Source organism: Phyllobates terribilis, unplaced genomic scaffold (genome assembly GCF_046119375.1).
Source record: "Phyllobates terribilis strain yellow unplaced genomic scaffold, ASM4611937v1 Scaffold_3__8_contigs__length_932513732, whole genome shotgun sequence".
Taxonomy (NCBI): Eukaryota; Metazoa; Chordata; class Amphibia; order Anura; family Dendrobatidae; genus Phyllobates; species Phyllobates terribilis.
This window is the reverse complement of record NW_027362763.1, coordinates 290,400,915-290,416,595: the sequence shown is the minus strand read 5'-3', so window position 1 is coordinate 290,416,595 and position 15,681 is coordinate 290,400,915. Positions and strand designations below refer to the sequence as shown.

The window sequence follows — 15,681 nt, the reverse complement described above, 5'->3', positions numbered from 1 at the left end:
GCTGTATGGTGGCTTGTTTTTTGTGGGACAAGATGACATTTTCAGCTGTACCATTTTTATTTACATTCATCTTTTTGGTCACGTTTTATTCCATTTTTTGTTTGGCGGTATAATGATAAAGCATCGTTTTTTGCTTCGTTTTTTATTTTATTTTTTTTACCGTGTTCACTAAAGGAGTTCCTAGAGGGACAGTTTTATAGGGCAGGTCGTTCCGGACGCGGCGATACCAAATATGTGTACTTTTATTGGTTTGTTGTTTTTTTTTTCATAATAATATTTATTTATGGGTACAGTATATTTTTATTTTTTTTGATTATTTTTTCTTTTTCTAAAAAAATATTTTTACAATTTTTTTTCACTTTCTGACACTTTTTTTACTTTTACACTTTGTCCCACTATGGAACTTTCAGTTTTTGAAGGCAGATCGCTTTCATAGCATAGAAATGCTGCAGCAGCATCTCTATGCTTCGCAGGCTGCAGCCCCTGCCCACACAAGTTACTGTAGTTAGACCGTGCACTGAGCACGATCTAGCTAACTTGCTGATGCTTGGTGACCCGGATGTCGTCATGATGACATCGGGTCACCACGGCAACTACCGGGACCCGGCACAGACAGCACGGGACGCCAGAGACAAGGTAAGTAAGCCGTGCTTACCTCCCCTTGCTCCCGGAATGCTGCGATCGACTTCGATCACAGCACTTCAGGGGTTAATGTGCCAGGAATGGTGTGGGACTGCTCCTGGCACATAGCACCTGGTGTCAGCTGTGACAATCAGCTGACACTCGGCGCCGATCGACCCGCACAGCTTGTGTGTGGGCGCGATCCCGTGATGCGTAATAGTGCGCATCTGGTCCAATAGGCTCAGGTCAGTACGATGTACTATTACTGATCACGTCAGAAAGGGGTTAATATCCTACATAGTTTCGTGTTGTCAGCAAGACTTATACTTTAATCTCAATCCCATCCACAAGGTCATTAATAAAGAGGTTAAAAAGAATCGGTCCTAGCACAGATCCCTGCGGCCCCCACTGCTGACTATATTCCACAAGATATAGTCCCACTGGGATATGTACCATTCATGATGACTCTTTGTTTCCTGTCTTTTAGCCAATTCCTTACCCGTCTGCATATAGTTCCTCTCAGTCCTTGCTTCTGTAGCTTCATTATAAGGCTGCTATGTGGTACAATATCAAATGCCTTTGCAAGGTCCAGATAAACCACATCAGCTGCATTAACAACATCCAAGTTTGCACATCCATGTACCTTATACAGTGGTGGCCAAAAGTATTGGCACCCCTGCAATTCTGTCAGATAATACTCAGTTTCTTCCTGAAAATGATTGCAATCACAAATTCTTTGGTATTATTATCTTCATTTAATTTGTCTTCAATGAAAAAACACAAAAAGAATTGTCCTAAAGCCAAATTGGATACAATTCCACACCAAACCTAAAAAAGGGGGTGGACAAAAGTATTGGCACTGTTTGAAAAATCATGTGATGCTTCTCTAATTCGTGTAATTAACAGCACCTGTAACTTACCTGTGGCACCTAACAGGTGTTGGCAATAACTAAATCACACTTGCAGCCAGTTAACATGGATTAAAGTTGACTCAACCTCTGTCCTGTGTCCTTGTGTGTACCACATTGAGCATGGAGAAAAGAAAGAAGACCAAAGAACTGTCTGAGGACTTGAGAAACAAAATTATGAGGAAGCATGAGCAATCTCAAGGCTACAAGTCCATCTCCAAAGACCTGAATGTTCCTGTGTCTTCCGTGCGCAGTGTCATCAAGAAGTTTAAAGCCCATGGCACTGTGGCTAACCTCCCTAGATGTGGACGGAAAAGAAAAATTGACGATAGATTTCAACGCAAGATTGTGCGGATGGTGGATAAAGAACCTCGACTAACATCCAAACAAGTTCAAGCTGCCCTGCAGTCCGAGGGTACAACAGTGTCAGCCCGTACTATCCGTCGGCGTCTGAATGAAAAGGGACTGTATGGTAGGATACCCAGGAAGACCCCACTTCTTACCCCGACACATAAAAAAGCCAGGCTGGAGTTTGCCAAAACTTACCTGAGAAAGCCTAAAACGTTTTGGAAGAATGTTCTCTGGTCAGATGAGACAAAAGTAGAGCTTTTTGGCAAAAAGCATCAACATAGAGTGTACAGGAAAAAAAAGAGGCATTCAAAGAAAAGAACACGGTCCCTACAGTCAAACATGGCGGAGGTTCCCTGATGTTTTGGGGTTGTTTTGCTGCCTCTGGCACTGGACTGCTTGACCGTGTGCATGGCATTATGAAGTCTGAAGACTACCAACAAATTTTGCAGCATAATGTAGGGCCCAGTGTGAGAAAACTGGGTCTCCCTCAGAGGTCATGGGTCTTCCAGCAGGACAATGACCCAAAACACACTTCCAAAAGCACTATAAAATGGTTTGAGAGAAAGCACTGGAGACTTCTAAGGTGGCCAGCAATGAGTCCAGACCTGAATCCCATAGAACACCTGTGGAGAGATCTCAAAATGGCAGTTTGGAGAAGGCACCCTTCAAATATCAGGGACCTGGAGCAGTTTGCCAAAGAAGAATGGTCTACAATTCCAGCAGAGCATTGTAAGAAACTCATTGATGGTTACCGGAAGTGGTTGTTCGCAGTTATTTTGGCTAAAGGTTGTGCAACCAAGTATTAGGCTGAGGGTGCCAATACATTTGTCTGGCCCATTTTTGGAGTTTTGTGTGAAATGATCAATGATTTGATTTTTGCTTCATTCTCTTTTGTGTTTTTTCCTTGCAAGCAAATTAAATGAAGATAATAATACCAAAGAATTTGTGATTGCAATCATTTTCAGGAAGAAACTGAGTATTATCTGACAGAATTGCAGGGGTGCCAATACTTTTGGCCACCACTGTAGGTGATATCTTCTCTGATTGGAGTCGTTCCCATTAGTGTTGAGCGAGCACTAAAATGCTCGGGTACTCGAAGCTCGGGCCGAGCTCGCCGTGATACTCGGGTGCTTGACCCAAGCAACGAGCACAATGTTAGTCTATGGGAGACCCGAGCATTTTTGCGGCGGCACCTACGGCAGTCTGTAGAAAGCCTAAAAAGTGCCAAAAACTATAGTGACAGTGCTCAAAAGACATAGGGACAGCATGGGCATCGCCCCAGGAAGCATTTCTGACCCCCAGGTCACTGCTGTCAACAACGTGGTCAGAGGTATTAAGCCACTTTTACGGGCTCACATTAAAACGTTCAAAAACGAAACTGAAACGGTTTTCCTGTGAAATATGTTAAGGAACTTCCTTTCCAGGGTAAAGACTTGTGTATAAGGTAAAATAAATAACCAAAAACAAAAATACTCCTCCACACCTTGGGCTATGTTCACAAGTAGCATTTTTTATGCGTTTTTGCACTTTTGTATTCCTTTCAACCGTGACAAATGCATTCACCGGGAAATGTCATTTTAACATTTTACAATCTTATCTGGCCATGTGCTGTGTGACACATGCATGCAGTGCTGAAAAGACATGGGAACAGCATGGGGAAGACCCCTGGAAGCATCTCTGACACCCAGGTCACTGCCTAAAAGTGTGCCCATCAGAAGTGATCCTTGCGCATCAGAAGATGCAGACTTGCAACTATCCCCATGCAAGTCCTTGTCCCAGGGCAGTGTTCAATTGTACCTCCCCCATTCCTTGCAATGCAAGTGCAAGTATACAGCCTGCCACCCACCCACCCCCAGGCTGCAATACCATACTGCTAGCTTGCTTGCACTTGAAATTGGGCCTTTTAGGCATGTGGAGGCGGAATCTGGCCACCACGTCATGGCTGCGTCGGCGGCCTGGTATCCATACTCAGTCCCCAGCCGCCCGGCGGCCGGGTGTCCACGCTCGGTCCCTAGCCGCCAGGGGGCGGCCGGGTGTCCATAAACGGTCCCCAGCCGCCCCTATTTCCTGTTTAAAAGACAGCCTAAACACAAACACGTGGACAAGTGAATGTGGCCAGGGATGGTCGAGCTCACGCCTTCACACTGGGTTAATATTGTGGAAGCCTGGACACAGTTGGACACTGGGATGCAACACGTCCTAAAAACATAGAGGATTGTGGGTCCTGGGTCAATCAGGCTTCAACACAAAGTTCAAAAGGTAGACAGCAGCAGTGGTCGGCCTCCTACACAACGAGTAAATTATTCATGATCATGAGGCCATCCATCTCCTTAGCTTTCTGTTCCTTGGAATGCAAATGCATGTATGTAGTAGCGGCTAGGCATGAAGTGGTCAGCGTTTTGGCGCATATCCTACCTCCTCTGAGGATTGCTAGATGTTTTCCTGCTACTATCCCAGTTCTATGACTCCCGTTAAAACAAAGCTTCAGGTGATGAATGATGGATGAGGTGGTGGCAAAGGAGAAAGAGCAGGAGGAACAGGGACCATTCTCATCAATATCAGTCAACCACACATGTCTTGTAGGATATGTTTCTGTACCAAAAGGAGCGGTTCAGCTACACAGTTATAGGGCATACAGTGAGTGCAATGCCTACCAAAAATTTCGAGGCACTCCAATGCCCCTTGGAAGTGACATGGAGGTCAGAGAGCCTTAACTAAACCGTTTTTTCCATTTATAGCAACTGGGTCTCCTGTGCACTGTTGGCCTAAGCAATGAATGGTAGGCTTTCCAAAAATTATGAGGAACTGCAATGGCCCTTGAAACAGACGTGGATTACAGCATACTAAAAAACTTCTACCCATTATTGGGGAGTGGGTCTCCCTTAGTGTTCGCCTATGCAGTGAAAAGCAAAAGCTGACTAAAATTAGGAGGAAATGCAATGCCCGCTGGAAGAGTCATGGAGGTTAGAGTTAATTAAAAACAACATTTCAATGCCCCTTGGAAGAGCTGTGAAGTTCAGAATGGTTTAACAAGACGGTTTTAATGCCCCTTGGAAGAAACATGGAGGTCACAGTAGCTTAACAAGACGGTTTTAATGCCCCTTGGAAGAGACGTAGAGGTCGCAGTAGCTTAACAAGACGGTTTTAATGCCCCTTGGAAGAGACCTGGAGGTCGCAGTAGCTTAACATGACGGTTTTAATGCCCCTTGGAAGAGACGTGGAGGTTGCAGTAGCTTAACAAGACAGTTTTAAATGCCACTTGGAAGAGACATGGAGGTCGCAGTAGCTTAACAAGACGGTTTTAATGCCCCTTGGAAGAGACGTGGAGGTCGCAGTAGCTTAACAAGATGGTTTTAATGCCCCTTGGAAGAGACATGGAGGTCGCAGTAGCTTAACAAGACGGTTTTAATGCCCCTTGGAAGAGACGTGGAGGTCGCAGTAGCTTAACAAGACGGTTTTAATGCCCCTTGGAAGAGACGTGGAGGTCGCAGTAGCTTAACAAGATGGTTTTAATGCCCCATGGAAGAGACGTGGAGGTCGCAGTAGCTTAACAAGATGGTTTTAATGCCCCATGGAAGAGACGTGGAGGTCGCAGTAGCTTAACAAGACGGTTTTAATGCCCCTTGGAAGAGACGTGGAGGTCACAGTAGCTTAGCAAGATGGTTTTAATGCCCCTTGGAAGAGACGTGGAGGTCGCAGTAGCTTAACAAGATGGTTTTAATGCCCCTTGGAAGAGACGTGGAGGTCGCAGTAGCTTAACAAGACGGTTTTAATGCCCCTTGGAAGAGACGTGGAGGTCGCAGTAGCTTAACAAGACGGTTTTAATGCCCCTTGGAGAAGTGGTGGAGGTCGCAGTAGCTTAACAAGACAGTTTTAATGCCCCTTGGAAGAATGGTGGAGGTCGCAGTAGCTTAATAAGACGGTTTTAATGCCCCTTGGAGAAGTGGTGGAGGTCGCAATAGCTTAACAAGACTGTTTTAATGCCCCTTGGAAGAGACGTGAAGGTTGCAGTAGCTTAACAAGACGGTTTTAATGCCCCTTGGAGAAGTGGTGGAGGTCGCAGTAGCTTAACAAGACGGTTTTAATGCCCCTTGGAAGAGCAATGCAGTACAGCATCTTAAAAACATTATTCCCATTATTGGGGAGTGGGTCTCCCATAGTCTTTGCCTATGCCTTCCAAGCAAAAGCTGCCAAAAATTAGGAGGGAGGAACTTGCAATGCTGGCAACACGGACAAAGGTCACCCTGGTGGTATAGTGGTGGTGGAGGCTGAGGATAAGGAGAAGAGCAAAATACAGCCGAAATGAGGAAGCGTATACCCATGTGTGGGTGTGAAGCGGTGCATGGGAATACACCTCCCGAAATAACACAGTGGATTTGACGTTATGTTACTCTGCTGTCATTTGGTGGTGATGAGAAATCTGGCCCAATCCAGCCCTTGTTCATTTTGATAAGGGTCAGCTTGTCAGCATTGTCAGTTGACAGGCAAGTGCGCTTATCAGTTATAATTCCCCCAGCAGCACTAAAAACACGCTCCGATAACACGCTAGTGGCAGGGAAGGCCAAGACCTCCAAGGCGTACAGAGCGAGTTCATTCCAAGTGTCCAGCTTGGATACCCAATAATTAAAAGGCACAGAGGAATCACGGAGGACGCTGGTACGGTCGGCAAGGTACTCCCTCACCATCTTTTGAAACTTTCCACTCTTTGTGAGAGTACCCCGCGCCTCAGGGCCTGTAAGCTGGGCGGGTCTCAGAAAACTGTCCCAGAATGTTGACAGTGTTCCCCTGCCTCTGCTGGATTGGAGTTGCGTCTCTCTCGCCTGTAGGCCTTGGTTGGTCAACGAACTGTGACCTCTGCCGCTAGCGTGTTCAGATGGGAATTTTTTTTAACAGTTCTGCAGCAAGGGCCTTCTGGTACTGCCCCATTTTTGTAGACCTCTCCACCTCAGGAATAAGAGAGTGAAAGTTCTCCTTGTAGCGGGAGTCTAAAAGTGTCACCAACCAGTAATGACTGTCACCCAACATTTTTACAACGCGTGGGTCACGGTTAAGGCAGCGTAACATAAAGTCAGCCATGCGTGCCAGACTGGTAACGGGCAAGACTTCCGTGTCCTCACCAAGATGACGACTGACCATGCTCTCCTCCTCCTCCTCCTCCTCCCCCCTGTCCTCCGGCCACCCACGCTGAACCGAAAGTTGTACAGGTATTACCGTCTACAGCACATGATACCAGCCCCTGTTCTTCCTCCTCCTCTCCCTCATTGTCCCCCAATGCACGTTGGGATGAGATGAGGCTGGGCTGTGTGTAATCACCCGCTACGGCTTCTTGATCCATCTCATCATACTCTGGCTGCAATGCCTTTTCTTTAATTCTCTGCAGAGAACGTTGCAAAAGACAGACAAGTGGGATACTGACGCTAATGATAGCGTCATCGCCACTCACCATCTTGGTGGACTCCTCAAAGTTTGTCAGGATGGTACATATGTCAGACATCCAGGTCCACTCCTGAGGTCTTATGTGTGGAGTCTGACCTGAATATCGACGGCCTTGTTGCAGCTGGTACTCCACAACTGCTCTCTTCTGCTCACAAATCCTTTGCAACATGTGGAGGGTAGAGTTCCAACATGTGGGGACATCACACACCAGTCAGTGTGCCGGAAGCTGCAAACGCTGCTGCAACACAGCAAGGGCGGCGGAAGCTGTAGCCGACTTGCGAAAATGAGCTGATAGGCGGCGTACTTTGACGAGCAGATCTGGCAACTCGGGGTACGATTTAAGAAACCGCTGAACCACAAGGTTAAGCACATGAGCCAGGCATGGTACGTGTGTGATCTCGCCTCGCCTCAGAGCCCCCACCAGGTTAGGGCCATTGTCACACACGACCATGCCTGGATGTAGGTTCAGCGGTCTCAGCCACAGATCTGCCTGCTCTTTCACAGCTGTCCAGAACTCACAAGCAGTGTGAGGTTTCTCACCTAAGCTTAGGAGTTTCAGCACAGCCTGTTGCCACTTGGCTGAGGCAGTACTGCAGTGCTTTCAGCTTGTAACTGATGTGGTGATATCTGAGATGGAGGCTGAACATGAGGAGGAGGAGGATGAGGTGCAGTAGCTGTTCACTGTGGGGGCAACTCTGACTGACATAGGGCCCGCAATCCTCGTTGTGGGGAGGATGTGTTCCGTCCCAAGGTCCAACTGGGTCCCGGCTTCCACTATGTTTACCCAGTGTGCCGTCAGGGAGATGTACCGTCCCTGGCCACAAGCACTTGTCCACGTGTCCGTTGTCAGGTGGACTCTCCCAGTATCTGCGTTGTTGAGGGCACGGCAGATGTTTTGGGACACGTGCTTGTGTAGTGCGGGGATGGCACAGCGGGCAAAATAGTGTTGGCTGGGGACTGAGTACCGAGGGACGGCCACCGCCATAAGGTTGCGGAAGGATTCCGTCTCCACCAGCCTAAAAGGCAGCATTTGCAACGCAAGCAGTCGTGAAATGTGCGAATTTAGGACTGTGGCCTGTGGGGCGTTGGCTGCGAATTTGTGTTTTCGTTCAAAGGTCTGGGATATGGACAATTGAACGCTGCGGTGGGACGTGGACATTGATGCTGTTTCTTGAGAAACTGCCATAACAAGTGAAGACTGAGAGGAGGGGGCATCTTTGCATGCAGTATGGACAGGGAATTGCCTTGCATGCACAACAGGGGGTTCTATTACACGCACAACAGCAGAAGAAGCAATGGTGACACCCGCTGACACTGGTTGTGGACCTTGGGGTTCGCCCCACAAAGTCGGGTGCTTTGCTGCCATGTGCCTGATCATGCTGGTGGTGGTCAGGCTGGTAGTTTTGTCACCCCTGCTGATGCTGGCATGGCAGGTGGTACAAATGGCCTTTTTGGGGTTATCAGCAGAGTCTTTAAAAAAATTCCAGACTCTGGAAGACCTACCGGTTGTACTGGCAACGTCCCTCGTGTTGGTGTTACGGGGAACTGTTGCCCGCCTTCTGTGTGTGGCCACCACACTGCTTCTTCCTGCCTGTTGGGGTGCTCTGCCTCCCTCCCCCTGTGTGCTGCTGGCCTCGCTCTGCATGTCCTCCTGCCACGTTGGGTCAGTTACTAGATCATCCACCACCTCCTCCTCTTCCACTTGCGCACCACGATCCTCCTCCTCACTTTGTGGCAATTGTGTCTCGTCATCGTCCACCTCTTGTGACAAATTGCCAGGGTCGACTTCCTGTGGCCGTGGCTATTCAAATATTTGGGCATCGCTACATGGGATCTCCTCTTCCAGCACTTCAAGCGGAGCAGGCGAGGGGCACAAATGTGGAAATGGACCAGTGAACAGCTCTTCAGAGTGTCCAACTGTGGGATCAGTTGCTGTCTGACGACACTCGGCATGGTGGGAGGAAGGAGCATCAGGGTGAGGAGGAGTATGCGGTCGAGACTCATGGCTACTAAAACTTGACCGTGTGGAAGACAGACCGGAGGTGGTGGTGCCCAGGTAACTGGAAGTATTATCTGCTATCCAATTAATAACCTGTTCACACTGATCAGTTCTCAATACTGGTGTTGTAGTGTGGTTCCCTAGTAATTCGGTCAAGAAGTGGGAGCGAGAAGATGTGACTGTTGGTTGTGACACATTTTCACCTTGGCCACGGCCCCGCCCTCTACACGCACCATCATCAGAACGTCCAGTTCCACGTCCCTTGCCACACGCCTTGCCCATTGTAAATGAAGTAAAATAGCTTACACTCGCACTATCAATGGAAAAAGGGTAATAAAAAGTAGATTAGAACCGTGGAAGAGGAAAACCACAGTTCTAATTTACTGGCGTATACCAGACTTTTTTTAATAGATATATTTGGGGCTGAACAGTCAGCGACACACTCAAACTGTTTTTTTTGTAAAAAAGGCCCAAAAGTCGATAATACAGAGATTTGAACCGTGTAACTGCAAAACCACAGTTATATTTTTCTGGCCTACACCAGAATCTTTCAAACAGATATATTTGTGTCTGAACAATCAGGGAGACACTATTACTGTTTTTCTTTACGGAAAAAATACCAAAAGCTGGATAATACAGAGATTTGAACCGTGGAACTGAAAAACCACAGTTATATTTTTCTGGCCTACACCAGACTCTTTTAAACAGATATATTGGTGTCTGAACAGTCACAGACACACTCAATTTTTTTTTTTGGGGGGGGGAAGGGGGAGGGATACCAAAAGGTTAATAAGACGTGTATTTGTGCAGTCTGACTGAGGAAAAAAAAATACAGGATTTAGATGAAAAAAAAAATAATTTTTCCTGGCCCCTGAGACCGGGGTGATAAGTCTAGCAATTTGACCAACAGGAGCACACAGGACTGTAATGCAGCGTTTGCTGGTATAACCACTGCATCTCCTATACAGCCTGCCTGCCTGCCTTATATCTGGGATGGATATTAGTCCTAAGAAGGACTGTTTGTTTGATTTGGCAGGCTTTAGAGACCCTACACTAACTATTTCGGAGTATACAGTTATATGAAAAAGTTTGGGCACCCCTATTAATCTTAAGCTTAATGTTTTTTAGAAATTGGTGTTTTTGCAACAGCTATTTCAGTTTGATATATGCAATAACTGTTGGACACAGTAATGTTTCTGCCTTGAAATGAGGTTTATTGTACTAACAGAAAATGTGCAATCTGCATTCAAACAAAATTTGACAGGTGCATAAGTATGGGCACCTCACCAGAAAAGTGACATTAATATTTAGTAGATCCTCCTTTTGCAAAAATAACAGCCTCTAGTCACTTCCTGTAGCTTTTAATGAGTTCCTGGATCCTGGATGAAGGTATTTTTGACCATTCCTCTTTACAAAACAATTCCAGTTCAGTTAAGTTTGATGGTCGCCGAGCATGGACAGCCCTCTTTAAATGATCCCACAGATGTTCAATGATATTCAGGTCTGGGGACTGGGATGGCCATTCCAGAACATTGTAATTGTTCCTCTGCATGAATGCCTGAGTAGATTTGGAGCGGTGTTTTGGATCATTGTCTTGCTGAAAGATCCATCCCCTGCGTAACTTCAACTTTATCACTGATTCTTGAACATTATTGTCAAGAATCTGCTGATACTGAGTGGAATCCATGCGTCCCTCAACTTTAACAAGATTCCCGGTGCCGGCATTGGCCACACAGCCCCAAAGCATGATAGAACCTCCACCAAATTTTACTGTGGGTAGCAAGTGTTTTTCTTGGAATGCTGTGTTTTTTTGCCGCCATGCATAACGCCTTTTTGTATGACCAAACAACTCAATCTTGGTTTCATCAGTCCACAGGACTTTCTTCCAAAAAGAAATTGGCTTCTCCAAATGTGCTTTTGCATACCTCAGCCGACTCTGTTTGTGGCGTGCTTGCAGAAACGGCTTCTTTCGCATCACTCTCCCATACAGCTTCTCCTTGTGCAAAGTGCGTTGTATAGTTGACCGATGCACAGTGACACCATCTGCAGCAAGTTGACGCTGCAGCTCTCTGGAGGTGGTCTGAGGATTGTCCTTGACTGATCTCACCATTCTTCTTCTCTGCCTTTCTGATGTTTTTCTTGGCCTGCCACTTCTGCCCTTAACAAAAACTGTCCCTGTGTTCTTCCATTTCCTTACTATGTTCCTCACAGTGGAAACTGACAGGTTAAATCTCTGAGACAGCTTTTTGTATCCTTCCCCTGAACAACTATGTTGAATAATCTTTGTTTTCAGATCATTTGACAGTTGTTTTGAGGAGCCCATGATGCCACTCTTCAGAGAAGATTCAAACAGGAGAACAACTTGCAAGTGGCCACTTTAAGTAGCTTTTCTCATGATTGCATACACCTGGCTATGAAGTTCAAAGGTCAATGAGGTTACAAAACCAAAAAAAGTGCTTTAGTAAGTCAGTAAAAAGTAGGTAGGAGTATTTAAAACAAGAAAATGATAAGGGTGCCCATACTTATGCACCTGTAAAATTTTGCTTGAATGCAGATTGCACATTTGCTGTTAGTACAATAAACCTCATTTCAAGGCAGAAACATTACTGTGTCCAACAGTTATTACATATATCAAACTGAAATAGCTGTTGCAAAAACACCAATTTTTAACCCCTTACTTACCGGGGACGTATTAGTACGCATATTTGCGATCCCCCCGTTCAGTGAGGGCTGCTGCGCTGAGCCCTCACTGAACGGAGCACATGTCAGCTGATTCTTACAGCTGACATGTGCCCGCAACAGCCGCGGGTGGAATCGCGATCCACCCGCGGCTGTTAACATGTTAAATGCTGCTGTCAATCTCCGACAGCAGCATTTAACGCGCGCTTCCGGGTAGCGCGTCATAAGCCCCGCCCACCGGCGACCCCGTCACGTGATCGCGGGTCGCCGATGGGCATGCATGACAACCCAGGGTCTGCAGCAGACGCCTGTGGTTGTCATGATCTTGTCGCTATCAGCGCCACCTAGTGGTCGGCGCTCATAGCACAGGACCATTTCTGCTGCATGCAGGGGACCTGCTCGTCCCCTGTATGTAGCAGAGGCGATCGGATAGTTGCTGCTTCTAGTCTCCTATGGAGACTATAGAAGCATGCAAAAAGTAAAAAAAAAAGTTTTTAAAAATATAAAAAAAAATAAAAAAATATAAAAGTTTAAATCACCCCCCTTTCGCCCCATTCAAAATAAAATACATAAAAAAAAAACCCACATACACATATTTGGTATCGTCGCGTTCAGAATCGCTCGATCTATCAATATAAAAAAAAAATTAATCCAATCGGTAAACGGCGTAACGAGAAAAAAATTCTAAACGCCAGAATTACGTTTTTTGGTCGCCGCAAAATTGCAATAAAATGCAATAACGGGCGATCAAAACATCGGATCTACCCCAAATGTTATCAATAAAAACATCAGCCCAGCGCGCAAAGAATAATCCATCAACCAGCCCCAGATCACGAAAAATGGAGACGCTACGGGTCTTAGAAAATGGCGCTATTTTTTTATTATTTTTTTTTTTACCAAATTTTGGAATTTTTTTTCATCACTTAAATATAAAAGAACCTATACATGTTTGGTGTCTATGAACTCGTAATGACCTGTAGAATAAGATGGGCAGGTCAGTTTTAGCATTCAGTGAACGTGGTAAAAAAAATAAATAAAAAACAACTGTGGTATTGCACTTTTTTTGCAATTTTACCGCACTTGGAATTTTTTTCCCGTTTTCCCGTACAGGATATGGTAAAACTAGTAATGGCGTTGAAAAATACAACTCGTCCTGCAAAAAATAAGCCCTCACATGGCCATATTGACCAAAAAATAAAAACGCTATGGCTCTGGGAACAAGGGGAGCAAAAACGAAAATGCAAAAACGAAAAATGCTCCGGGGCTTAAGGGGTTAAAAAACATTAAGCTTAAGATTAATAGGGGTGCCCAAACTTTTTGATATAACTGTAAACCTCTCCCTAGCTCAGCAGCACTCTCCCTACACTGTCTGATCCGGAGCGACTGTGCACAAGATGGCGGCGCCCGGTTTTAAATACTCAAGGTGACACTGTGTGGCCCAGCCAATCACTGTAATGCCCACAAAGAACATGGCTGCGGCATTACAATGACTGGCTGGCAATCCCTGCATGTTCATTGGCTCTGTAAAGAGCGCCAAACGTGCAGGGCGGAGACCCGAGCTCCGACCCGAGTAACCCGGAAATGCTCGGTGCTGGCCGAACATCCCGAGTAGTGAGATGCTCGGGCGAGTACCGAGCAGTGTCGAGCATGCTCGCTCAACACTAGTTCCCATCCCTTTTGTCTCCATGTAGCACAGACACTATGATGAGTTTTCACACCCAGAGCTCTTCTTTCCAAACTTCCCTCTTCTCCACCTTCAGCTACACATCCCGACATGGTGCCCTTAAAAATAAAAGTATCATTATACTGCCCCATAAATAAAAATATCTCCCATGCTGTGCCTGCATGCTGAATGAATAATTGCTGTGCTGCCTGCACAAAATATACCCCCACACTGTCTCTCTCCAAAATATTCCCTCCCAGACACACACTGCCGCTCTACAAAATATCCGACCTAAACACACTGTCCCTCTGCAAAATATCCCCCACACACAAACATACACACACACCACCCCTTCTGCAAAAATCTCCCCCACATACACTAGCCCTCTGCAAAATATCCCCCACACACACACTATCCCTTTACAAAAAGTCCCCCTACACACACTGCCCCTATGCAAAATATACCCCCCCACCCACACACATGCACTGCCCCTCTGAATAAAGTAACCCACATCCCCCACACTGCCTCTAGCAAAACTGTGCCCCCTTTCACAATTGTCCCCCCCCATCCACAATGATAAAGTATTTAACATTTTTGGCTCCTCCTGAAGCGCTTACCATTGCCTGCGCTGTCTCTGCTCCTCTGCGCGGGCAGCAGTGTAATGACGTTAGCAGCATGCTGACCTCATCACACTGCTGCATGTCAGGGCGGAGGCTGACGAGCGCTGCTCTGCCTCTGTCTCTGCAAATGTATTCGCATCTGCCCCGTGGGCATCTGGTGGGTAGGGCAGATTTTCAAACCGGGCCTGATATAATCTAATATATTTGTTAGTTGTTTACTGGATATTCTTCACAATAATATGAGATTAACCATAATCACTGAATTGATGCTACGTGGTCATGCATGGAACAGTAACTTAATTGTTTAATTACCAATAAGAAACAGACAGTTCATTCCTGTTTTTGCTTCCCCACATGTAAGCACATCCTGCTCCACTGGAGCACTACATTTTCTTCATTTATCAGTTGAGTAAAGAAATTTGACAGGTCCAAATCTCTAGAGCACAGAAAAAAAATAGAGTAACCAAATAACCAAATATTTAAAGAGTAATCCTGACAATTTATAATGGTTAAGCTTCACCATAAACATAGATATTAAATGACTGTATACAAGTTCACTAGAAAACCAAAAACAGACAGTGGCTAAAGACATGCACATACAGTAACTCCTAGTATACTATGATACCATTACAATTTAAAAACTGATAATTATAGATATTATCCTACTATCTGATGTCTATATCTAATTTTAATGACAAACTTAAAAGGATTGTCAATTTTGGAAAAACCTTTCTTGCTAGACAGTTCCGTCAACAATAAAGCAGACTGCTGTAATCCAGTAATCTGGTGGCAAACTGGAACTGCAGTTTCAACAAACTTTGCATAAATCAATAGTACAGGGGAATATAAGAGACTTTGTAACATATTTTATCTGAGAAATCAGCTACTTATCAGACACTTTTTCCCCTTCCCCCTGCCCCCTGAACTCATTATCCACAGCAAAACTCAAGTCCATCTTGCTCAAAAGAGTCTGCAAGTGTCATGTGACACAGCTTATTATCTTCTATGGGGAGGGTGTGGAGGAGTGAAGAGCAGGGAAGGGAATAGACAGAGGCCAACTGAAAAACATTGTGTAGTCTTCTGTGTAACAAGTGTTTTACCTTGCATCAGAGCTGATTCAGATCAAGACACCTCAGCTCTACTGTATAATGTCTTCCATGTTGCTGCAGCTTGTTTCTGTGACCTAAAAGTAAATGAAGTGCAGAGACCTGAACTGTGTGACTTCACTTATCGCAGAATTCACTAATCAAGTATTAGAAAAGTATTTTAAAAACCAGACAACTTCTTTAAAGGAATTGAATATAAATATTTTAACAATATAGTTTAAAATGTTATAAATCAAAATAAATGTAAATACTTTTATGCCCCAAAAAGACTTAAGTATTCTAGGAATAATACCTACAG

At 45.4% G+C, this 15,681-nt stretch overlaps 1 protein-coding gene across 1 annotated transcript in view; it reads left to right on the top strand.

Moving 5' to 3' along the window:
- Positions 1-15,681, top strand: part of SLC2A2 (solute carrier family 2 member 2) — a 116,587-nt gene that overhangs the window by 59,081 nt on the left and 41,825 nt on the right. The window lies entirely within an intron of this gene.